The following is a 27,653-nucleotide window of genomic DNA, read 5'->3' as shown; positions in this document are numbered from 1 at the left end:
TATTATTATTATTATTATTATTATTATTATTATTATTATTATTATTATTATTATTATTATTATGGTGTTGCAAACAGCCAAGCTCATGGGGAGGAGGAAACTGATGTTGGTGAAATTATGCTTGAGGAAGTGGAAAGGATAGTAAAAAAACTCCATTGTCATAAGGCAGCAGGAATAGATGAAATTAGACCTGAAATGGTGAAGTATAGTGGGAAGGCAGGGATGAAATGGCTTCATAGAGTAGTAAAATTAGCGTGGGGTGTTGGTAAGGTACCTTCCGATTGGACAAAAGCAGTAATTGCACCTATCTACAAGCAAGGAAACAGGAAGGATTGCAACAACTATCGAGGTATCTCATTGATTAGTATACCAGGCAAAGTATTCACTGGCATCTTGGAAGGGAGGGTGCGATCAGTCGTTGAGAGGAAGTTGGATGAAAATCAGTGTGGTTTCAGACCACAGAGAGGCTGTCAGGATCAGATTTTCAGTATGCGCCAGGTAATTGAAAAATGCTACGAGAGGAATAGGCAGTTGTGTTTATATTTCGTAGATCTAGAGAAAGCATATGACAGGGTACCGAGGGAAAAGATGTTCGCCGTACTGGGGGACTATGGAATTAAAGGTAGATTATTAATATCAATCAAAGACATTTATGTTGACAATTGGGCTTCAGTGAGAATTGATGGTAGAATGAGTTCTTGGTTCAGGGTACTTACAGGAGTTAGACAAGGCTGTAATCTTTCACCTTTGCTGTTCATAGTTTACATGGATCATCTGCTGAAAGGTATAAAATGGCAGGGAGGGATTCAGTTAGGTGGAAATGTAGTAAGCAGTTTGGCCTATGCTGACGACTTGGTCTTAATGGCAGACTGTGCGGAAAGCCTGCAGTCTAACATCTTGGAACTTGAAAATAGGTGCAATGAGTATGGTATGAAAATTAGCCTCTCGAAGACTAAATTGATGTCAGTAGGTAAGAAATTCAACAGAATCGAATGTCAGATTGGTGATACAAAGCTAGAACAGGTCGATAATTTCAAGTATTTAGGTTGTGTGTTCTCTCAGGATGGTAATATAGTAAGTGAGATTGAATCTAGGTGTAGTAAAGCTAATGCAGTGAGCTCGCAGTTGCGATCAGCAGTATTCTATAAGAAGGAAGTCAGCTCCCAGACGAAACTATCTTTACATCGGTCTGTTTTCAGACCAACTTTGCTTTACGGGAGCGAAAGCTGGGTGGACTCAGGATATCTTATTCATAAGTTAGAAGTAACAGACATGAAAGTAGCAAGAATGATTGCTGGTACAAACAGGTGGGAACAATGGCAGGAGGGTACTCGAAATGAGGAGATAAAGGCTAATTTAGGAATGAACTCGATGGATGAAGCTGTACGCATAAACCGGCTTCGGTGGTGGGGTCATGTGAGACGAATGGAGGAGGATAGGTTACCTAGGAGAATAATGGACTCTGTTATGGAGGGTAAGAGAAGTAGAGGGAGACCAAGACGACGATGGTTAGACTCGGTTTCTAACGATTTAAAGATAAGAGGTATAGAACTAAATGAGGCCACAACACTAGTTGCAAATCGAGGATTGTGGCGACGTTTAGTAAATTCTCAGAGGCTTGCAGACTGAACGCTGAAAGGCATAATGGTCTATAATGATAATGTATGTATGTATGTTGTATTGTACTCATTATTGTTGTTTTGTAATTGCAATGCACATTTTAGATTAGCAAAATAGGGTAAATATAACAGTATTTCAGAAAACTGTAATTGCTTAGTTATCCGTCAGACCTTTTTTCCATTCGCAGAACATGGTATAATATATAAATACTTTTAAAATCTCAGGTGATAGTTGACATAATACAAATAGCGTTTTTCAAAACTAGATGCTCAAACAAGCACAAAGAAAAAAGAATCATGCAAATATCTCCTACAGGTACAGAGATATAATGTTTAAAATATCCTTAAAAATGCCGAGTCCAGAACGTTTGTTAGGGATATTAAGGCCCAGATTGGAATGGGTTAAACATCTGGCTGCTGGGCTGAGTGGCTCAGACAGTTAGGGCACTGGCCTTCTAACCCCAAATTTGGCAGGTTCGATCATGGCTCAGTCCGGTGGTATTTGAAGGTGCTCAAATAGGACAGCCTCGCGTCGGTAGATTTACTGGTACGTAAAAGAATTCCTGCAGGACTAAATTCTGGCACCTCGGCATCTTCGAAGACCATAAAAGTAGTTAGTGGGACGTAAAGCAAATAACATTATTATTATTAAACATCTGGTGATGAGGAATGTACGAATTTGGAAAACACAGAGATGAAATAACAATAGTGAATTAACAGGGAAGGGAACTACCTACGTAAATCCTTAATGGCTGGCAACCAGGTATTACTTAATTGATAGCCAGTGTCCTTGTGAAATTGTTAGGATTTCTGCGTATTTCCACAGCTTCCTGAATAATCCTGGACCTGTTGTGTGTAGTGTGGGTAATAGCTCCAGCATCTTGGAACATGAAATGATGACCCAACGATAAAGCGGGATCAGCTGTTGCTGATTTGTCTGGCTGGTTGAGACAAATATTACGTTCACGTTCCTTGATACGGGTACCAATGGACCAGCATGTTTGGCCGATGTATACCTTATCGCAAGTACAGGGAATTTTGTATACCCCAGGATGTAAAAGTGGGGACAATTTGTCCTTGGTTTTACTCAGGCTGTGAGCAATTTTAGTGGCAGTGCCAAACACTGTTTTTATATTGTGTTTGCGGAGGACCTTGGCCATTCGATCTGTGGTGTTGTGAATGCAAGGCAAGTAGGCAGTTCCCTTCACTTCTTCCTTCTGTGAGCTTTGCTTTGTCGTTTCTCTGGGATACAGTTTAAACAGTTTTTTATCACCTGAAAATTTTGCCATCTTCGTAACGAGGCTACAGTTTTTTTCCAGCCTGCACTTCCTCTGTAATTGCTTTATTTCTCTGTTATAGTATAGTGGATATTTGCCATTTCTTATCACATTTAAAGGTACATATAGTTTTTCATACTCCAACAGATGCCCCAAACCCTATTCCATTGGCTGTATACATTTTTATTTACCATTTTCCACTGTTCAAAATTACTTTTTTTAAACTCCCTCATGCCTGTCTTATCAGCCATATGATACTACAATGTACTGGTGTATTACTTTTGCACTTTCCTTTCTGTCACATTTATTTTTAACTGTGATAGAAAGAGCTTCACGGTCACATACAACATTTATCACTTCAGTTTCTTTACAGAACTCGTTTGGTTTTACCAATGTACAGTATTTAAAGAAACTATTACCTTCGTAATAGCTGCAACAGATCTTTAAGTACTACAGGGTGTTTCAGAACTATACCAAAAAAGAAAAGATGCTCTTCATGTTAAGAATGATGGTACAGTTGGATTGACAGAGAAAATGTTTATTTTAGAGAAAATGAGGTTACTTTGTTATTTCCAGGTGCACGATTCAGATTGACGAACTCGCCATGTTTGCAATGCCAGAGCACAAGCAGCTGCCGTGCTTCAGGGAAGAGAAGTGGGGTGTATGATGGATACAGAGACAATTCTCTGCACGTATGCACAAGTTTCCTTGTTAGACTCGCACAGGATTGTCCTTGTATCTTACAGACCATATCCGCAGTTCATTTATTAAACAGACGTAACTGCACATACACTACAAGAACCACTGTAATTAAGACACACTTGTCAGTCAAGAAATGCACCAGATTGTTTCTTCTCTCATCTGTTCGTCGCAGTAACATTCTTTATTATTTAACATGCTCAAAGAGGCAACACTGCCACCCAATGATTGTGTATTCCTTCACTCACAACATTGTAAATGGAATGAAATACTGAATGAAGGAAACAATACGCCCAGTGGTTTGATTACAGTAGATGTTCAATATGGCCTCCTACTACTTCGATCTACAGTTCACAATGTTGTAGTATTGATCTTAGGTGACCTTTGGACTCTGTTCAGGATGTGTGGTATGTAGCGAACGACCTGGAAAGCTGCCTGTATTCTTGGTACAAGTTCATCTTCTCTTTCTATGGGTTTTGCATAGTAGTAAATTTGTGCAGACCAAATTGTACACTGCCTACTGAGGATGGGAACTGACTATGCAAAACGAACAAGAAACTTGAGCATTCACACCAAGCAAAGTAAAAACTAAAAAGAAAATGGCTTCCACTTTAACAAGTGGATCAGTAAAACAGCAAATCGTTCATTGTGGCCGAAAATATCTACTGAGGACTTCTTAGAAACTTTTGTGCATTGTGGCAACTATTTTCATTCGTGTTCTCACATTAAGCTTGAATGTAATATTCTTTGGAGTTACATAATGTTTAAATTGAACCCAGGTCATTTTGATTATCATCCAGTCAGAATGGCATGACAGTAGACTGAAAATAAGTTAATTGCTCATTTTATTTATCTGTTTGTAGGGCTTTTACAACATATTGGCATGGCAGTATCTATTTATTATGTATTTATTAAAGCATTGTTGTGAACATTGCAGGTTTCCCAATTACACTGTTCACTCCTTTTTAAATATTATCAGCAAGTAAAACAGTAAATCAATAGTTTGAACTAGTATCAGAACTTAATTACAAAAGAGGGAGATAGAGGAGAAGAAAATACTGTATCAGGGTTACTTCAATTTCACAGTAGAGCCTCTGTGGCTCAGGTGGCAGCACACCAGCCTCTCATCGCTGAGTTCTGTGGTTCAGATCCCAGTTACTCCATGTGAGATTTGTGCTGGACAGAGCTGGAGACGGAACAAGTTTTTCTATGGGTACTCCAGTTTTCCCTGTCATCTTTCATTCTGGCAACACTCTCCAATATCATTCATTTCCTCTGTCGGTCATGAATCATTGCCCCAGAGGAGTGTGACAGACTTTGGCAGCCGGCACAATTCCTCTCCTCGCCGTTAGATGGGGGCTTCACAGGCTGTGAATTTTTCACTCTTATCAGTAATTAATAATAATAATAATAATAATAATAATGTTATTTGCTTTATGTCCCACTAACAACTGTTTCGGTTTTCGGAGACGCCGAGGTGCCAGAATTTGGTCCCGCAGGAGTTCTTTTACGTGCCAGTAAATCTACCGACACAAGACTGACGTATTTGAGCACCTTCAAATACCACCGGACTGAGCCAGGATCGAACCTGCCAAATTGGGATCAGAAGGCCAGTGCCTCAACCGTCTGAGCCACTCAGCCTGGCTTATCAGTAATTATTTGTTTAATGGGATTCTTATTATGCAATGTTTACAGACTAGTGTTTCACTGACATTAGACTGTATTCAGTTGTTCAAAATTTTGTACTATGTTTGCAATCTTTGTTTCTCAAGAAGATTTGAAAGAAAGCACTAGAATTTTGATATTTTTTGGTTTCTCCTGGTGTACAGAAACACATATCTCAGCAGGATGAGCAAGTACCTGGTGCTGGAGAAGTTGTGCAGAAGGCTCAGCAGGTTGCCATTGAGCAAAGTAATGTAAGTATACAAAATGTTCTTGAGGTGAATTTATTCATAATTGGATTTGAAGAACTTGGTGATCATTTGATTTGGTATGTTTGCTGAAGTATGTTTATATACCTATTGATTAACAGGCAACTGTCTAGCTGAGGTGGTAATGGTATGCTGGTTTCACCTTGAAGGAATTTTGTTCCTTGTTAGGAAGTCAACATTAGACTTAAACTTATAGAGGTTTCCATGGCCTTTGGTTCACTTAACTTACAACATAAATGGGTATCTGTTTAGTTTATAGGGATATGCAGCCATGTTTAGACATAACAACTCTTTCCCCTCTACCAAGGTCCATATTGTGGAAGCTTCCACTTCTCCAGGCGCATCCATGGCCTTTAAACATGCATGACTGTTTCAGTGTTTGCTGTTTATTGGTGATTCGGTTAAAGGTGTATTAACAGCTGCATTGTCCACTTACTTTTGCAGAGAAATTATTATTTTCATGTGGTTTACTAGGAGAATAGTGGCTACATTGAGAGTACATGAATTAGCAAATGTGTATAATATTTTGGCTACATGTATTGACATAGCTTGGTGTGAATTGTTTAGATAATATTCACATATTACTTTTCCCTGTGTTGTTAGTACATACTTTGAATTCTGTTATTGTAAGGCTAAATAATTTTGGTGTAGCTTTGCATGTAACTACCATTTGTTATTGTTATTAGAAATGATATAAACACTAGCATATTCATTAAATCCAAAGATGTTTTATCAGACTATTTCTCACACTTTAAGGGATGTTGACGTAGATGTTCCTTGCCCCTTACGTGAACCAACATAATTACTCTCTTTAATACTGTATGGTGACATTTGCTGTCTAAACTGCTTTTGCCTAAAATTTAAACTTCCCAGCAAGTTGGGTAGTGATATCGTGATCTACTAGTAGTTCTCTTTCAAGATAGCAACGTATGGAGATACGTAGATTGTCGTTGCCCTTCTGTGTTTACTTGTGGTCGTTTTCTCCTCTTTTTATTGCTCCCTCTTCCCACTCTGCCTTGTCATTATGTTCATCGTATGTGTTCCTTTTCATGTTTCTATCACTAGATATGACTTGATTTGATACTTGTTTGTTCATTTCTAATACTAACAGTCCATTAACACAATCTGCAAGAGTAGTTAGCACTGTCTCTTTTAGAACTCTGTAGTAACCTCTTGCAGAATAGGGACAGACAATGCAATGTATATATAATGATTAGGGGTAATTATACTGGTCTACTGTGAACTGCTGATTCCTGTCATTTCATCTCTGGCAGTAGGGCTCTTATGTCATAGTGGTCAGTGCACTGTAAATTACTTCTAAATGAAGTCCTACAGTTCCTTTTTGTATGTTATTATATCTGCTTTGAACCCTTCATTTCTGTATTTGACAATGTTTTTATGGTGTGGCTATATCTTTTTTTATGTTTTTGTCAGTTAGTCTAGCCTTCTGTTCTCAAGATAGTGGGTTCAATTTCAGCTGAGGCTGGTGGCATCTGAAGAGGTTTCAATGTCCAACTTTGTGCTAATGACTTCTGACTGGTCCTGTGGGACTAAATTCTGGCTCCTTGGCATTTATTTAGATTTATTAGCTATCAGAATGGATGTATAGCAATCATAATTTACTCACTCTTCTTCCTCCATGTATTATCCCTGTCGTCATTGAAGGATCTTAAACTTAATTCTTTTAATGGCCATTGAAAGCGTTTCGTAACTGGCTAGATATGATCCTTTTAAAATTGCATTAATAATCTTAAAGCTCTATTGTTGCATATTCAGTTTTAGTAGTTCCATAAGCTATTGTACTGCAATGTCATAGGTTAGTGAAATGTTTGAATTTTGAATCTTCATTGGAAATTATACTTTCTGCTTTCTTAATTTGGATCTGGAGTATCACAAAAATGAAATTTATTTTACAACTTCTAATCCAGGCTGACTTCATTGATGCAGTCAATTTGTCATTATGTCCCCTGTATAGTTTGTTTGATCCTGGCTGAGAGCGGTGAGAATTGAGGGTGTTTAAATGTGACCTTCTGGTAGTGTTGTCTTCTGTCATGTTAAAGATTCTCTTCTGGCGAAAAATAAACTCTAATAATTCGATGTCTTAACACATTGCTGTCCGGCCCATCTGACGTACAACTGGCCCCTGTGGCCGGAAGGTTTTGGCAGAGACATGGAGTTATTGCAGGGTATCATAATTTAATAATTTTAAGTTCATTCACAGTTATATCTGTCCACTTTAAAGTTTTTGGTGAGATTTTATATTTCGGTTCATTCTGGTATTGATATCTGTTTGATTCCTCTATCATACACGCCAACAAATCATTACAAATGAACAACTTGACGTCACAACCTATATTTTCAGGTTCACTCGGCGAAATTTTAACGCCAGGCGTCCGCGAGAAAGACTCCAAAAAATAGTATAATATCATATTATGCCACTCACTGCCAGAAATAGGGAGAATATTATCAACAGTACTTACATCTTGACCATCTTTGCTATCTAAAGCATCAGGTCGTTGCTCACATGGTGCAATAAACGTGTCATTCAACGCATCACTTCCACATAAATGCATGACACTAGCACTAGAATTATCATTAGACAATTCATCTTCACTCTCCTCACAATCACGGGAAATATATGACAAATTATCAGCGTATAATTCATGTATAATATCACCAGGAGTCAGTCCACTGTTTTTGTTTATCGGGGCTGCCATTTTTGTTTACTAGCATTGATGGATACAAGGAAGATATTTGAAGGCGAAAACAAATGCAACTGACGCACTAAAATGGGCAAAACCAGTACTAAAAGAAGCGTAGTTTTTCTACCATTTAGGCACATCAACGATAATCTCGAAATAGTTCCTCAATAACCGTTAGATGGCATCAGAAGACAGACTTGCACAAACACGTATTTATACATGATCGGCTGCAGAGCACCGTGCTTGGAAACATGTATTGATACGTGAGTGGACAGCATTGTGTTAAAATCCTTAGCAATTGAAGGGATATTAAATAAACAGTTATTATTAGTTGATTAAATTGAGAAGACAGCAAAGAGAAATAAACTATCATAAAATATAGTATCCTGTGCAGCTGGTCCTGTTTACTAACAGATGACGTTGGTTTATAAAAAGGTTATACAGGCCACTTGAGGGAATTCTTCTACTTTCTGTCGGCCTATCCAGGCCTTGATACTGAATTCGGAAGGCCTATAACAACAGTGATATGACAGGTACACTCTGCAGCAATAGGCGTACTTATTCCCTGTTGTGATGTGTATTTTACAGAAGTTGTATGTAAAATGTTTTTGGTGAAAATTTCATCAATAATAGATGGAGGCTAGGTTTAAGAAGTAGCAATAAATAGGCACTGTTTCTGATAAGAAGCAATATCTGGAACTCTGACTCCTGAGATGCTATGAGATATTTGACTGAGAATGGAAATGAGTTCAAGAAAGCGTTGTGACACCTCCCACAAGTATGAAATTTGCCGGAATGTTGTGTTATAAGAAGTCTTAAAGCCATGAAATATCATTTGTTCAAGATATTAGTGTGCGAGAAACTGAATTGTAATGACCCATTTGGTTAACAAATACTGGGTGGATTTTACAAACTTTATGCAAGAGAGAGTGCCATGATCTACACATCTCTCCATGAGCAATGAAGTTACTGTATTTACTCGTGTATTAGACCCCCCTTGGCTTTTTGAGGTGAAGAAAATGAAAGAAAAGTCTCACGTACAAGACCCCGTAACGTAATTTTTCAGAGAAGAACAAAGATTCCACATTGAAGCGGGTACAAACCTTACTGCAGCTCTGATGACATCACAGAAGTTCGTGAATAGTTTTGTCTGTACGACCTACACAATGAAAAGCACGTGTCAAAGTCATGCGGTACATCTGTGTTTCGTAATTAAGAAATGTCTGCCTTGTAGCGTAGGCCTACTGCAGCTCTGATGACGTCGCACAGATACTGTACGTGAATAGTTCTGTGTTCGACCCGCGCATTGCAAGCACGCATCAGTCATGTGCTGTATATATGTCTGTGCTTTGTAGTTAAGAAAGTCTGCCAGCGTAAGGGTTAGCACACTTAGCTGCCGTTCTCGGGAACCTGAGTTCGATTCCCGGTACCGTATTGCCAGAGATTTACGAATGGCAGGAAGGTTGATATGGAGTAAAAATGGTAGATGCAACTCCCTTCCACTGGGGGCCTGTCTAAAAAGAGCTGCACCACCTCAGGATAAGGAAATGAGTTTATTTTAATTAAGAAATATAGCAGGCGAGATCATTAATAAAGTGATTGTTGACTATCTCGTAACTCGGGCCAAGATAGTTTTTTTTTTTTTTTTTTTAGAAAAGTAGGTTTAAAAGTGATAAAAACAATCCAGTCATAATGATTGTTTTGCTTGCCAACGTACCTCATGAATAATAATAATAATAATATGATAATAATAAATAATAATAATAATAATAATAATTTTACGTCCCCACTTAACGATTTTTGAAGACACCGAACAAAACATACAACGGTATGCGTTAATAAAAAAACAGAGACAACAACCGTACGAAATTAAACATTATGATAATAAAATGCAGTACCGCCATACCAGAAGATATCCATCAATGTGGCAAACTTTCCTGTTATTTATTTTTAATCTTCCCATCGTGGAACTTCTGGCATTATGCAGGCACTTGATAGCATACCTAACCTAAACAGTGTGGTCTCTCTTATCTCATTTACAGCTGGTTGTTTACATGTATAATTTATAGCCTAGAAGCCACGTGTTCACTGCACAAAATTTGAGGTTATCGCATATTGGACACCCCCCCCCCCCCTTACTTTCTTGGGCTGTAAAAGTGGGGGGGGAAGGGGGGTCTAGTACGCAAGTAAATACGGTAAATTACCTTTTGCACTCCTATGTCAAGTGCAGTTCGACGTTAAAATATTAGACTTGCGCTCCGATGTCGAACTCCACTCGACATGACAATATCTCGTACTTTCAACGCTCGTATGACGACTGTGCCGTGTTCTGGTATTGTAGAGCTACTTAACAGTCTCTGAGAGAACGCGTTTTCCTATTTACAATAGTTCACGGGAATTGTGGTAATTTTTTTAAGCTCTGTTATTCTCGAATGTTTGTGCGAGTTCACAGATGATGTTGTTTGAATGTAAACATGGCTTCTGCTTCGTCTTCACTCACGTAACTGGATATTTTAGAACAGTTAGTGGACAGTGATAGTGACGATGATGAACCAACAACTGACTTGGATGATTTATTAGTGAATAATGTAAGTGAAAGTGAACGAAGTGATAAGTGATAATGAAACCGGAGGTGGTGGTGCTCCTCCATACCCATGGCACGACTGGAAAGCTGGCAATCCTGATTTACCTGCATTCTCATTCAATGAAACAATTTGTGGATACAAAGCATCAGGTAGGAACAATCCCTCAACACTTTAAACGGATTTTTTAACTTATTTTTAGTGACGAGTTATTCAAGCAAATTGCCGACTGGACCGACAGATATGCTAAAGTCAGAATTCAGAAAGTGCCACCATTTACAAGGCATTCGGCTTGGTGGAGTTGGACTGATGTTACCGTAAACAAAATGAAGGCTTTCCATGGAGATTTACTGAATATGGCAATGCAGAAAAATGACAGAATGCAGGATTTCTTTTCAAGAGGTTGGTTAGAATCGTCCAGTTTTTTTGTAGATTGTTTTAGCCGCAAAAGATTTTTTCAGATATTCTGGGCTCTGCATGCTTCTACTCCAGTTTCAGCAATCCATTTGAATCCTCCAGTTAGGTCTCGAATTAGCAAAGTCAAGTACATTTTGGACTATATAAGTGTAAAGTTCATAAATATCTAGCACAAAATATAAATATCTAGCAGCTGATGAATCAACAGTGTCTTTCAGAGGCCATGTGTTATTCAAGATGTACAATCCGCAGAAGCCTACTAAATGGGGACTCAGAGTTTACATAATATCTGATTCTACAAATGGATATGTGTGTAGTCTTATCCCTTACTACGGTTCTGCAACTACAGAATCTTTGATTCGACCGGACTTGGCTTTCACAGAAAGAATCATGCTTCATCATCATCATCATCATCATCCTAAACCATCTCCAGTTTCCCGGGTTTGGTATGTGAGCCTCCTCCATCTCATCCTGTCCTTGTACCATTCTTCCTCCACCAACTTGTCCCAATCATGACCTCTCAGCAGTACATCGCTCTTAACTAAATCTATCCATTTCCTTCGTGGCCTTCCCACGGGTCATTTTCTGTCAAATTCCTTCCTTGCAGTTCTGTTTACTGGCATCCTCTTCATGTGACCAAACCACTTCAGTCTTGATATCTGAATCTTATTGAGTAGAGAATCATCTATTCCTACTTCTTCTCTAATTTTCTCATTCCTAATCTTGTCTTTCCTATTTTCTGGATCATAGTGCGTAGGAATTTCATTTCAGCTGCCTGAAGTTTGGAATTATCTCTATTGGTCAGTGTATGTAAGAATTGGTGTATAATAGGACTTGTACAATGGCTTTTTTTTTTCATGGGTATTTGCTCATCCCACAGCAGGTGTTTTACCTGGTGGTAAAATTGTGTTGCCTTATTGATTCGATTGTTCACCTCATGTTTTGCTAGGTTGTCATTTGATATTACGCTACCGAAGTATTTGAAAAGTGGAACGCTGTCCAGTTGAGCTTCATTTAACCTGACTATTGGTTCTGCTCCTTCCCCATACACTTTCATCACCACCATCTTGGTCTTGCTGATGTTTAAACCATATTTCTTAAACTCCTCATTCCAGCTTTGTATTCTCTCTCCCAATTCCTCTTCTGAGTCACTCCAGATCGCAACATCATCTGCAAATGTGCAGGCTTTGATATCTCCATGTTCTTTCCTTTTAATAGATTTCATTACTACATCCATTACAATAATAAATAGAAATGGTGACAATGAGCTGCCCTGCTGCACTCCTCACCTTGTTTCAAACCAGTCCGACAAACCACATCCTACTTGAATGCAGCTTCTGTTCCCACTATACAACATTTTCACTTTGTCTATGAGGCTGTCTCGCACTTGAAGTTCTTTCATGCATTGCCAAATTCTTTCCCTTGGTACACTATCGTATGCTTTCTCAGTGTCCAAAAATATTAGAAATAAAGGCTTGTTCTTCTCCCAGTATTTTTCCATTAGCATCCTAATTGCAAATATAAGGTCTGTAGTTGACCTTCCTGGTCTGAAACCATACTGCTCTTCTTCCAAAATTGGTTCAACAATATCTCTGATTCTGGGTCTCTGTTATTTTTTCCAATATTTTCAGGACATGAGACAGTAGTGTGATACCACGATCATCATCATCATCCTAAACCATCTCCAGTTTCCCGGGTGTGGTATATGAGCCTCCTCCATCTCATCCTGTCCTTGTACCATTCTTCCTCCACCAACTTGTCCCAATCATGACCTCTCAGCATTACATCGCTCTTAACTAAATCTATCTATTTCCTTCGTGGCCTTCCCACAGGTCGTCTTCCTTCTACCTTTCTGTCAAATTCCTTCCTTGCAGTTCTGTTTACTGGCATCCTCTTCATGTGACCAAACCACTTCAGTCTTGATATCTGAATCTTATTTAGGAGAGAATCATCTATTCCTACTTCTTCTCTAATTTTCTCTTTCCTAATCTTGTCTTTCCTGGTTTTCTGGATCATAGTGCGTAGGAATTTCATTTCAGCTGCCTGAAGTTTGGAATTATCTCTATTGGTCAGTGTTGTGGTTTCAAGACTGTATGTAAGAATTGGTGTATAATAGGACTTGTACAATGTCATTTTTGTTTTCATGGATATTTGCTCATCCCAGAGCAGGTGTCTTACCTGGTGGTAAAATTGTGCTGCCTTATTGATTCGATTGTTCACCTCATGTTTTGCTAGGTTGTCATTTGATATAACGCTACCCAAGTATTTGAAAACTGGAACGCTGTCCAGTTGAGCTTCATTTAACATGACTATTGGTTCTGCTCCTTCCCCATACACTTTCATCACCACCATCTTGGTCTTGCTGATGTTTAAACCATATTTCTTAAACTCCTCATTCCAGCTTTGTATTCTCTCTCCCAATTCATCTTCTGAGTCACTCCAGATCGCAACATCATCTGCAAATGTGAAGGCTTTGATATCTCCGTGTTCTTTCCTTTTAATAGATTTCATTACTACATCCATTACAATAATAAATAGATACCACGATAATTAGTACATTTTCGTCGGCTTCCTTTCTTGAACAGAGGTACAATGATGCCCATCTTCCAGTCCTCAGGAATAGTATTTTCCTCCCATATCTTGTTGCGCAGTCTGTAAAGCCATTGGAATCCTGGAATTCACGCTGCTTTCAGCATATCTGCACTTAGTTCATCTGTGCCCACTGCTTTTCCTTTCTTCATGCTCTTGAGCGCATTTTCAACCTCAGGCCATGTAATTGGTGGTTCAGTTTTGGTTCCTCGACTTGGCTCTCCTCTATCCGTTATGTTTTCTGTATCTCCATTCAGCAGCTTTTGAAAATAGATCTTGAGTTCTTGTTTAATTTCTCCCTCTTCTTGTGCCAGAGTTCCATCATCACGTTCTATTGCTTTTATGGTCTCTTGATCCCTTCGCTTGTTTTTCACTACTCTGTATAGCAATTTCATATTTCCTCTACTGTCTTCTTCCAGTTTGTCTGCAAACTTATTCCATTTAGTTACTAATGTTACAAATGCAGCAGGTCAGTCTGGGTACCATGTCTACACTGATCGTCTCTACACTGGTGTTACTCTGGCTGATGAATCACTAAAGCAAAAGATCCATATCACTGGAACAATTCAACCGAATCGCAAGCACTTGCCAAATGGGATCCGGAAGAAAAATCTGCGCCTAAAGAAGCATGAAGTCAAGTGCTTACGCACAGACTGACAAGCACACAGTACTGGTGCTTTCAACATCTGGGAACAATTCAACCTCGGTTATTGTCAGAAAGAAGAGAAACTGTGTTGAACAATTAGAACCATTCAAGAAACCAAACGTAATTGTTGACTACACGTCACATATGGGAGGCGTTGATCGCTCGGATCACTACACATCAAGCTACGCTTTTGTAGTGAAAAGCTTGGATTGGTGGTGGAAATTGTACTTCTGGCTATTGGAAGTGGCAATAGTCAACAGCTTTTAGCTCTATAAAGATTACTGCACCACGAAACGCATGGAGATTTCATCACACAAAGCCTACCGGAAACAGGTGATCAGCGAGTTGGTTGGCGAAGTACGCAACAAAGGTCAAAAGCGAGGAAGACCATCTACTTCTGATGTTGAAGAACGTTTGAATGGTAAACTGCATATCATCAACAAGCTGCCTGGAAAACAACACAAAGACTGTGCTGTCTGTTCAAACAGGAGCAAGAAAGGTGGTAGAAAGGAAACACTTTACTACTGCAAAACATGTTCGAGAAAACCCGGTCTCCACCCAGAAAACTGTTTTGAAAAGTATCAGACAGTAAAAACCTACAAGGATTAATGTATTTTGTGTGCCTAATTGTAAATATATTCATGTAACATACTTATATTTTGTGTTAGATTCTTTTGCATTGTTCACATCCTACAGCTGTTCATAGTGCAGAAATTAATTAGAAGTGGAGCAGGAAGCATACGCTATGGGTATTGGAGTTCAAAAGGTTACTACTCAGAATACATAATAGCAGGACGCCAGAAGTTCTCATGTAATTCACCAAATCTTATTACAGACCAAGAATTGGGATATACATGATGAATTATTGGTTGTATATTTCATGATTTAGTGAATTTGGAACTTTGTGCAACCAACATTTTGTAACCATTCACAGAATTCCTTATGAAACAAGAATTACAATGTGTATCCTTCCAGCACGGTAACACATCATCTCATTCATCAGCACATATGAAATTACTGCCTCTGCTTCCTGCCTTAACAGTTAGTGATTATTAAGGCTCGGATCGATAGGCTCGATAAAATCTCCAGATATGCTTGAAAACCATGTGTTATATGCTCGATAGATATGCTCGAAAAACCTATTATATGTGGTTAAATATGTAGAACATGCTCGGAAAACACCGTTAAAAGCTATACAAAAGAAAGCAAAACAAAAAAACCAATAACATATCTTTATATACAAGCTTTATTTTCTAATTGTATGTATGATACACTGCGATATACTCGCATTCAAGTTTCAAGTATATATATGAGAAGTTTTCTTATAAAAGTTACAGTTTAAAAGTTCATTTACGAAATGTTCAGAATTATGCGAGTCAGTGAAGTAGATCTGCATTGGTCTCTACAACAAGAAATTTTTCAATGTTTTAAGTTTTGAATGATTTTCTTAAATCAGTCAATAAAAGTTTCAGTGATGAGAACGATCTTTCGACGTCAACTGACACGAGAGGTAAAAACTTGAATGATGCTGCTTCTTGTGCAGAGTAGTTCGGAAAATCCGCTGACGGTGCAGACTCGCCACGCAGTATCCTCTCCAAGCCCAACGCTGCACTCCAACCGGGATTTTGAGCCAGCACGAACTCCCGCTTTTGTTTCATGGTTTTCCCATTCTCTCCAGGCCACGAGTCGGCTTCTTGGATAGCTCCTTGTATTGTAGCGACCACTTCAAACAACTCCATCCTTCGCGATGCCAACTTTAGGATGGCCTCAGGAATGACGCTCATGTAGGCTTTTATGACAGTCAAGATGGCATCAAGCCCTTCATTTTAAAAGCAGTCTTAGCTTTCGTGATGTATTTGCTGTCTGCCTCATCAAACGTATTGATCACCTGGAAAAAATATAATTGTAAAACATTAGCCGAGGAGAATAACTGAGAAAATTACAAAATTAGGTGCCGTATGATGGAGTAAACATAAAATGTACAAAATGAATGATAGTGAAATCCTCGAAAATGAGAAGATATTAAACATTTCAATTGCCCTGTGATTTTCAGCGTAATACAACACAGCCAATATCCAAGTTCCCCATCGCGTCAATATGGGCTCGGGAGATAAAGTGAGCTATGGATGCATCGTCTTGAAGGCACGGACGCGAGAAGGAGCCATGATGAAAATTTTCTGAAGAAATGACGGTGTTGACCCTGGACGATTTTCTGCGCAGCTCCTCAGCAACTCTGTGCATTGCATGCCCAAGACAAGTGACATGTAACATCTTCAGGTAGAGAAGCTTGAGGCACTTCCCAGCCTTAATCATGCAGGGAGCAGCGTCAGTCACCAGTGTGAGCACTTTGTTTACCTCCTCATCTGAAAAGGTTGGCCACAGCAAGCCTGAAACAGGAATGCATAAAATGAAGGGTGAACCGTTCAGTTAATGGGATTCTGACATATCGTACGACTGTAAGAGATATTTAACTATCAGAATGATCAGAGTCTTCACTGAGCATACGTAGAATGCATTGAAATTATAGACAGACTGTATTTATTCTTTGGCAAAACGCTCGAAAAATAAATTAACAAAAATATACTTGCGCATAGCTGCTTGCACTGTTCGCACAAATTGGTTTGTCACATCTAGCTCCCTGCACAGAATTAGGTGGCCCTTCCCCAGTTTACTGGGACTGAGTTTTCCAACAATAACGTTGGCCATGTATGTTCCACAACTGTGTGTGGTCTTGTCGATAGATAACCAAATTGGGTGGCTTCCGATGTCGTCCCTGATTGCGTGTAGAACGTGGTGAAAAAAGTATCTGAATGAATATTATTCATGGAATGAAGGTATTATCGGGAGGTTACCTTCATTACGACAGAGCCAGATCCATGTTAAAATTACTTCTAAATTGTTTCAACGAGAATGCGGAATACGGCAATCGTGCATGAAATCAAACCTTTTCATACTCTGAAGAAACGTAATTTTTATGTATGTTCGACTCATGAGGCAACTCTCTTCCTGCAAAGTCCTTGAAGAGAGCACTAATCTCAGCATGTTTGACCTTGCAGAGGGGTATGTTAGCGTATAAGAACGCCCTACAAAACTCTGGAAGAGAACTCGTCCGAGTGCTGTTGCTCATTGAACAAAGGTTGTATCAGCGCTTGTTTCTTCAATTTCCTTTTTTTCTTTTCTTTTTTTAAAATTCTTTGACTTTTGCTGAGTGCCCACTTGTGGTTTTATGTTGGGAAAATTGAAAACCCTTCGAAATCTTGATCTGAAAATAAATAGGTAGGTATGCATCAGTGAATAAAAATACATTGAATGAACAAAAATAAAGCGTTGTGGACTATGAAATTATTTTTAATTATTGCAGTAGAAATGCGAGCACCCTCTCAACGATCCCATGAAAAACCAGCAAATCCAAATGTCAATTTCCGCCTCGGAAATGTAAAATCTGGAGATCTAAAGGGTCTACATTCAGAATTCTTAGACTTCTCTCTACTTACCTAGTAGGTAGGCACCGTATGCTGCACATACGGCTTTCTTGAAATTTCAACTGTTTGACCAGTAATATTATTTTTATTTATTTAGTCTGATCCAGGACACCCTAGATTTGCCATAAGACACAGAATAATACACAATAACAATTTTGAGGGAAGATAAAAGGATTAATGTTTAAAAAAATGATAGGTTACAATTAACCATGTTAAATGGCATGAGCTCCATATAAATGGTGACGAAGAATCGAAACGGAGTACTTGATGAGTGAGACGACTATCTCATCTTGTAGGCTTCTCGCTAGTTTATATTTTTGTCGCCATGTGACGAAAGAACATAGATGTGAAAATGTCAATAAACACTTAACTCTTTTTCGCACATTTTGCAGAAAAGAATTTTCCCGTCAGTAGAAAACTAGTCAGGGTCTTCCTTTACACATCGCCGGAGTAAAACACTCAGAGATTCCTTAACTTTAGGCATCATGTACTTAGAAATCACAAGAACTCTATAGATACGTACGGATACAATTATGAACTGAGAACTGAGAGAAGAATGCAGAAACTTCACTTGACTGGGTCGGATCTTCCACCACTTCATGGGGAAAAAAACACCTAAACAATACTGGTTCCCAAAATAGGCACACCACCAAAGTACCTCACATTTCAAAGCGAAAGATGCTTGGGGCTTCCAGAGCTTATCTGTTGAGTCCCCCTCTAATCCGGCAGAGGCCACTTGGGGTGTGTGAATGACCTCACTAAAGGTTACAAACCTGCGGTTCTATTATTCGCACCAGATAGGCTTTTCAGTAATTAGTTCTGTTTTCGAACCTTAAGGATGGTCAGGGCCCGAATTCGGGGGTGGGGAATTCGAAGAAAAACAAACTGTTAGACGTAAAGCACAAGAATATGCATTTATATGCTTCTGTTATGAAAACAGCGGTTTTGTGCATTTATATGCTCGATAAATTTCAATTCAGTTGATCCCAGACAGATGAAAATACCACCGGCTTCTTTCAATGTGTACTATTCAGGAAAAAAATATGCTAATATGATCAAATCTGAGCCCAAGTGTTTATTATTTTTGAAGTAACGTCAAATAGCAACTTGTGACTCTATTTGAAAGTTGCTCTGAAGTAGATGTTACAAGACTTTCTGTGCTATAAATGATCAGTTAACTAGGTATTACTTTATTACAGTATGGCGGTTCTCTTCGTAAGGATATCTGCACTGTCAGTCACACAGGACCAGCTACTAGCTATATTATTTCTGGTGCACATTCCTCTGCAAGGAAAAATATATCACAACATTTTATATAGAACTATCAAGTTATTTCCATTTCTAATTTCCTTTAAAAGTATTTCTTCATTTTTTTGTCAGTTTGAGTTATAAAGATTTTTGTTTCCTTATGCAATAATACTCCATAGTAGAAGAATGTATGTAGGAAGTGGTTTTCTTGATCATTACATTTCACACTGAGAAAGTAAAATATATCCTTTAGTAACATTTTTGTCAGTGCTTCTTACTTCTTCTTTAGACAAATACATACAAAAAAATATTCATTTTAAACAATAACAAAATTGATGCCACAGTTGAGACTGTTAAATCATGCAGTTCTGTTGGAAAAGTAAATGTAATGTGTAAGATTACATCGGAGAAAGTATTATGAATCGGAAAAGAGAAGTGAAATTTAAAATTTGCAAGTTGAAAGAAGAAGGAAACAAAAGGATGTTTTTTTACCAGAAACATACAGATTCATGAGAGTATTTTTGGTGAGTACTTCTGTTTATGTAAGTTTATTCACTTTATTTCATTTATTTGTATATTAAGTTTATTTTTGTTTATTTATTGTATTTATTGCATTGTATTTATTGAATGCTTTTAAAGTTTAGGAATATGTACCGGGTTCAAATGATGAAAATAATGCAGGTCGTCGATAGCACCAGTAATTTACTTCCAGTTTGACTATGATATATACAATCCTTAACGTTGGGGAACAACTAGACAGCCTCTAGCATAAAAATCTCCATGTTGACTAAAGTGTCGTAGCTTATTGGAAAAAGTATTGGGCTCAAAATTAGGTTAGGTAGCTTTAGCATTTCTTGTACTTAGGTGTGCCAGGCTTCTCAAGTTTCCTGTTGTAAGGAATAATGATCACTTTGTTTTTGTGTCTAAATCAGCAGTCATCACCATTTTTCCTAAACATCCTTCCATAGTGTTTACCAATAGTTTATTTTTCTTTCATGGCCTTTTTTTTTTAAATTCAAAATTCCTATTTCTCATAGTAGTCTGTTTTTTTTTTTTTTTTTTTAAGTGAGTTGGCCATGCAGTTAGGGGCACGCAGCTGTGAGTGTATTCGGGAAATAGTTGGTTCGAAGTCCACTGTCGGCAGCCCTGAAGATGGTTTTCTGTGGTTTCCCATTTTCATACCAGGCAGATGCTGGAGCTGTACCTTGAATAAAATCACAGCCACTTCCTTCCCATTCCTAGCCCTTTCCTATCCCATCATCGCCGTAAGACCTATCTGTGTCAGAGCGACTTAAAACAATTTATAAAAAACATTTTTTTAAATTCTTAAGTAACTGATGGTCTTGATTTTAATGGAACAACTGTTTGACAGATCTCTCTATGGTTGCAGCCCTTGTAAGGTAGACCCTGTGATGAGAGTAGGTGGCATCTGCCAAGTATGGAAAGAAACTGCATATCAGGACCTTGTATTTGGTCATGCCAAGCTGGGTTTCTGGAAAATAGCTGAGTGTCAGCACATGGTGGCACGAGAGAGATGAGACGCGCCCGGAGCAGTTCTGATATGGCCAGGTACTTTCGAGTCAGGAGTTGGTCAGAGTCGGCCTGGTCAAGCACAACTTGCAAGCAGATTGTCTTGCACTGGCAGCGCTCGTGCTGCCTACAGTGCTGCCTGCTGCATCACGATATATGTAAGGATAGCATTGGCTCTGAAGCTTCCCTCCCACCCTTTGTATGTTTACTTTACATCTACAGTTGTCACAAAAATATACTTCTAGTACATGTGCAGTACAACATTATTGTAAATATGGTTAGACATTACATTACATTAATAGGAACTATTCAGTATTTTAAACTTCTGATTCCTTTATGTTGTCTCTCATACTGAATACATAGATGATTGTTCATGTACTCAAGGACATCTACTGAATCAGGACGAAGACCACGTCATCTCTCAAATTACACATTTGTGGCAAGGATGCATAAAATTACACAGGACAAATTTGAAAGTATGTTTTCTTGGTTATTCCAAAATGTCAAGATATCAGAACTATTGTGTACCATTTTCAGGTATAGGTTGATTTAATCTTCATCGCATGACTCGCCTTGCCATTTGTCATAACTATCTGCACTTAACAAACATGTCCTGTTAGACACCCACACATTCTCCTCCCAGAATGTATCCCTATGTAGAACACAGGTCACTTATGTCAGTGTCTGTCTGCATTACAGGTCATAATCTCGTTATGATGAAGGGAAGTTGGAAGTTTTTACTTCCTAGTCACGTGAATCTTTTTATTAAAGAAAAATAAAGCAATATCGGCAATTTTGGTAATCACTTCTGAGTTGTCTGCTGTAGAGTTCGTGTGTTTCTCCAATCGAGCCTTCATGAAAAGTGTAAATGGCGCTGTTGGTTGCCTTTCTGACAGTAAATCTGTTAGTAACTCGAATGGTAAGAAAATCAATGCGTGCGCTAGACTTTTCTCAATCTTGGAAAGTTTTTCTATCAAAGCCGTACTGAAATTCAGTACTTCTGGGACATTTGGCATGTACATGCCCTTTCTGCAAATATCGGCTTCAAGGGTATATGGTGCACAGTTGAAATGAAGATCTGTCAAACAACTGAAGTGCTTTCTTCATCTTTGTATTTCATCTGTCACAAAAGGAGATTTTCTCTTTCATGCGAGGTCTGCTTTTAGGTGTTCATCTTTGAGATTATCAATGCTTGGCACCTTATTGTCCTTCAGTTTTCATAGAGCTAATTCATATTCCTCTCTCAGTATGTTGAAGCCTAAATTATCTTCTGTTACTTCATCTTCTTCCAATACATGCTTTAAACACCATGAAAGAAGAAGATACACTTGGAAAGCACCAGTTGATATCAATAGATATCAAATTGATTATATAATAGTTAAAAAGAGATTTATGAATCAAGTGAAAGACAGCAGAAGCTATCTGGGTGCTGATGTGGAAACAGATCATAATCTCGTTATGATGAAGAGCAGGCTGAAATTTAAGAGAATACAGAAAAGAAATACCAAATCTCGGCGAATAAGTAAGTTGAAAGAAGAGAATATTGCTGAGACATACCAGCAGAAAACTGATGAGATAACTAAAGCAGAAATAGAGAATACTGTAGAAGATTCATGAACTCAGATTAAAAAAGATCTGATGGAGGCAGCTGATGAAATTTTGGGGAAAACAGAAATACCACCTAGGAAGGAATGGATCACTAAAGAATTTCTTTTTTTTTTTTTTGCTAGTGGCTTTACGTTGTGCCGACACAGATAGGTCTTATGGTGACGATGGGGTAGGGAAGGCCTAGGAGTTGGAAGGAAGCGGCCGTGGCCTTAATTAAGGTACAGCCCCAGCATTTGCCTGGTGTGAAAATAGGAAATCGCGGAAAACCATCTTCAGGGCTGCGGACAGTGGGATTCAAACCCACTATCTCCTGGATGCAAGCTCACAGCCGCGCGCCTCTGACCGCATGGCCAACTCGCCCTGTGAAGAAATTCTAGATATGATAGATAAAAAGACGGTTATTCAAGAGCTCAACAAGATTGGAAGGAAAAAAAGAATATAGAAGATTGCAGAATGCTATAAGCAAGAACAGCAAGAGAAAATTATTACAAGGGTATATGTTCAATGATTGAAGAAAAAAATACTACAGGTTCATTTTTAGCACAAAATTCTAAAAGTTTTTCACCTCTTCCATTCCTCGTACTCGGTCCATATTTTCCTACTATGTTATCTTCCGCTCCTTCTCTGACTACAGCATTCATGTCTCCTAGTATGATAAGATTTTCCTCACCTTTTACTCTACTAATAGTTTTTTCTATTTCTTCATACATGCGTTCTATTTCCTGATCGTCATGACCAGTTGTTGGTATGTAAACTTGTACTATTATTGTATCTCTTTGTTCTGCTTCTAGTCTAACCAGTATTAATCTTTCACTGAATCAGACATATCCTTTCACTCTTATGCCCATTTCTTCATGTAGGACTATTCCTACTCCTGATTGACCTGGTTTGTCAGATGATGTTCTTGAATGAATTATTCTAACATCGCCACTCCAAAAGTCTCCTGCATCTAGCCACCTTACTTCTAACACTCCTAAAATGTCAATCTTCATTCTTTTCATCTCATGTTTCAAATTTTCCAACTTTCCACACTTCATCATCGATTGCACATTCCATGTTGCTATTCTTTTCTCTCCTCCACTGTATTTCCTTCGCTTCATCTCTTCAGTTGTCATCGCCTGGAGATCCAAATGGAGGACTATTCCGGAATAATTTACTAAAGAGCCTTTCATCATAATGCCAATACTTGGGAAATCTTAATGGATCATTAATGGAGTAGTTTCTCATTGCTTTCTCCACTGGACTACCACTGGCCATTCCATCAGTTGAATCTGAAACCTTCTCAAGATTAAACATTCAACCTAAATAAACATTCATGTTATGTCCAATCTTTTTATGTAAATTTCATGTGAGGGTCCATGTATGGTATTGATATTAAGCTGATTTGCAACAGTATTTGAAAATTGCAAATCAGCTGATTATAAGTACTATACATGAACCCTTACATGATATTTTCACTACAAGATTGGACGTAACATGAATACCGTATTTTATCGCATAAACTCCCCCCTCACATATTTCCCTCCCCTAAGATTTTTTATCATTAAAATGATTTTATCAATATCGCGCACAATTCCCTCTCCTGGTTTGTTCTGACTGGAGTGGCCTTCGAATGATTTGATAATAGACAACAATGAACACAGCGGTACTTGACATAAAAATGTTTCCATTGCCACAACATACCGTAAAATTGAACAGTGAAGTTGCAGACGTGTTTCTAGGTCATTTGTTACAAGTCGTTACCTTTAGATGTCAGCGTCAACAAACCTTTCAAAGAACATCTTCGACGCCTGTATTCAGAATGGATGGCGGCGGGATCTCATCAGGTGACTCCAGGAGGCAAGATAATGAAGTCATCAATACCGACGATGTGCGAGTGGATAATCCGGGCGTGGGAGAAAATTAGTGTAGATATTGTTAAGAAGAGTTTTTAAAAAACTGGAATTTCTTGTGCCATTTACGGTCCCGAGGACGACATGTTGTGGAATAGTGAAAATTAAGATGATGATGTGTTATCTGAGCCTGAAAATAGTGATGATAGTGACGAAAGTGAGGTCGCAGAATAGTGAGAGAAAAGAAACAATGAGACAATGCATTGCTGCTCTTCATTGTAGCCTAATGAAACTGTGGTATTCTTTTGTGTTAATTGAAAATAAATACCGGTAGGTACCACTTTTTTCACATACCGGTATTACCATAAATATAACTTTTACCTAATACACCGTTTCCCTTCCTTTCTGAATGCCTAGAAGCTCCACTCGTATAATTCCCTCCCTAGTGTTTTCAAGAAAAATTTTCGAGAAAAGAAAGGGGGGAATTACGCGATAAAATACGGTATTTATTCATGTTTGAACTTTTAACATATTTTATTGTAAATTGTTGGTGACCAGTTTTAAGTCAGGGCACAATTTTTTTTAAAGGTCCAATACATAGTGATTTTAACCTTTAAGCTCAAGAAGAGAATATTAATAGATTCTCAAAACATGTACTTGCACTGTATATCTGTATGTATTTGATGTATTAGCAAAACATATTAGGCAGTGTATTGTACTGACAAGGCAGATCCTTAAATAATTAATAATAGTGATTTTAAGTCAATACGAATCATTGGTGGCCATTATGGTCAAAATTATGGATACTAACCTGATTCCTTACAGTCTGATCAGATATCGTTACTCTTGTTGCCCTTCTGAGATCTTGCTTCAGTTCTCTGGTACTGGCAATATGGCGATACAATGTCGAAGTCGTCATTTTGGCTTATAATATGTCGATGGCCTTGTCTAATATGCCTGATGAGCTGACCTGTCTCATATCGATTCCATAACCATTAAATGACAGACAGGATGACATTGAAGTCCTTGGCAGCATGCCGAAAAGTCCACCCTTCCTGGATCAAAGTGACTGCTCTTATGACTTCTATGCCATTAAGATGTCTCATTCTGCAAGCTTGAAGGTACACAGATTCTGCAAATGACAACTTCATTCTGTTAACCTTTCTACAAGACACTGACACACAGGTATTCACTTTGTTTTGAGGGGTTTCCTGGCACAGCACTGCAGGGCTAAGGCTATACAGGCAGTATGACTCGGATGTTTTTTCTTCAAATACACAATACAGTCTATGCTATAAAGTCACTGGTACAAATAGTGTCAAAGGTACTGTAACATACCAGATGTTCAGAAACATGTTTTACTAATTCTTTTGTATAGTGTAATTTGACATACCCCTTCTTCCTCACCAAATAAAGACTACATTTGACATTAAATTTAGTCTAGAATTTTATTAAGTAAAGAAGGAAAGAAATAATTCCATGTAAAGGAAAAAGGCCTTTCAACTGCACCATTATCCAGCAAAGACAAGTAGCTAGGAAGGAGGATAGGAAGATACATTAATGGACAGTGGGGACAATGGAAAGAGGTATTATACTAGAATGAATATAAATACAAACATTAGCAAAATTTTTGCCTTCAGAGACTCTGGCACAGTGAGGAAGCGTGTTTTGAGAGAACCTTGGGGTTTACATTGTGGGATTTGTTGGGGTAATTCTTGTTTAACAGGATGGAATTAACACACGCAGGAATAGGAAAGCATTTGTGTCTTTTCGAATACTTCTATGGTTATTCATCAATATGAGCAGCAAAATGATAGTCTTGAATATAATTCAATGCTATTCTTGATTTCACTGCCTATATTCTGACTTTTGTCCACAATCTATTAATATAGTATGATGGCATATGTATAATAATGATCATTTAAATTTTTCTCTTCTTCAGACACCCATCAGCCATCCTTCAGAAACTGAAATCATTTGTGACACATCTGTGCCTAAGGTAACACCTGGTTTAAGTCTTGAAGAAGTGAATGAACTTGCTTTGAAGTTTTCAGAGAGGTTTTATAATGTGTTGAACACACAAGGAGGAATTAAAGAAAAACTTGATCCAGAGCACTTCTGGCAGAAATGTGGTATTTATTTGTCTATGATCTTCTCATCAGGCTCTATTGACTTGATTGGAAAAGGGGCTCAACGAGTTGTTGAGTTGCTACAGGACATGAAACAACAGCATGGGCTGTATTTTAACCCTAATTTCTCTATGTCAGGTGTCAGGGGTAAATTGGATCCTCATGGACTAGTGATGGTATTTGCTTGTGGAACCTAGTATCAGTTACAAGATTGTATTGGCACTTTTGAGCAGATGTTTTTATTTGCAAGAAATCCTTTCTCATCTTTCAATTGGAAGGTGAAGTTCACAAAACTTCAGTTGAGGAGTAGTAGTGTGGACACTGCTCCAGAGCTACAAGAAGAGTGTATATCTCAGTTATTGGAATTGTCTGATCACAACTAACATAATTTTCAATGTTTGTAAAATTTGTGATTTCGTTATTCTTTCACTGGGTGATAAAGCTCATCAGGCCGGCTGGAGATTTAACTGTATCAAAGAAAAATAATTTGTTAATAACTTTGTTTCTGTTTCACCAAACAGATTAAGGATTGATTTGTATTATTCTTTCTGAAACAAGGGGAGTTATTTATTACTTGCTCTTGAAGGTATATTTCTTCTTTCTATTGCCATACAGAAACTAGTAAGTTGCTTGGTTGTAAGTGAGAAAACTGACAAAAGTTATATATCCAGAGATTTGAAAAGTGTTTGGTCGTGATACTGGAAATCTATTCCTGCATTCAATAAGTTAGTATGAGTAACAGAAATGGAACATACACATAAGAATAAACACAGTGACAGGCTTCCACAGACAGAGCAATAAAATTAAGCTGCAAAAAGAATGTTATTTATTGGCACTGCTTGATCACAGCTAGTATAATTTTCAATGAATGTGAAATATTTGAACAACCATGATTTTGTTAGCCTTTCATCACTTGTGATAAAAACAAACTTACCGGGCGAGTTGGCCATGCGGTTAGTCGCGCAGCTGTGAGCTTGCATCCAGGAGATAGTGGGTTTGAATCCCACTGTCAGTAGCCCTGAAGATGGTTTTCCGTGGTTTCCCATTTTCACACCAGGCAAATGCTGGAGCTGTACCTTAATTAAGGCCACGGCCGCTTCGTTCCCACTCCTAGGCCTTCCCTATCCCACCGTCGCTATAAGACCTATCTGTCGGTGAAAAAAAAAAAAAAAAAGCAAAATTGCTGGTGATTTAATGATATTAAAAAATCAACTGTTAATGAAACCATTTAAGAAAAAGGACAAACTCCATATTTTCCATGCTCTTTCCACATCAGGAAAGAAAAATTCTGAAAATTGATGCCGTTAATGTGTGTGAATGTGCACCCTCCGGATGTAGCTGGGAAATAGAAGCAAGCTCATT

At 38.2% G+C, this 27,653-nt stretch overlaps 1 protein-coding gene across 1 annotated transcript in view; it reads left to right on the top strand.

The window, feature by feature from the left end:
* The first annotated feature begins 5,448 nt into the window (after positions 1–5,448).
* The window catches only part of LOC136874837 (glutamate receptor ionotropic, delta-1), a 276,714-nt gene continuing 254,509 nt past the window's right edge, over positions 5,449–27,653 (top strand). The window contains exon 1 of the mRNA XM_067148516.2: positions 5,449–5,511. The gene's annotated coding sequence lies outside the window, so the exon portion shown is untranslated. The remainder of the gene's footprint in view (positions 5,512–27,653) is intronic.

The sequence above is a fragment of the Anabrus simplex genome, chromosome 5 (genome assembly GCF_040414725.1).
Source record: "Anabrus simplex isolate iqAnaSimp1 chromosome 5, ASM4041472v1, whole genome shotgun sequence".
In the NCBI taxonomy this organism is placed as follows: Eukaryota; Metazoa; Arthropoda; class Insecta; order Orthoptera; family Tettigoniidae; genus Anabrus; species Anabrus simplex.
Note: the sequence above shows the minus strand (reverse complement) of the source record. Positions and strands in the feature narration are given on the sequence as shown.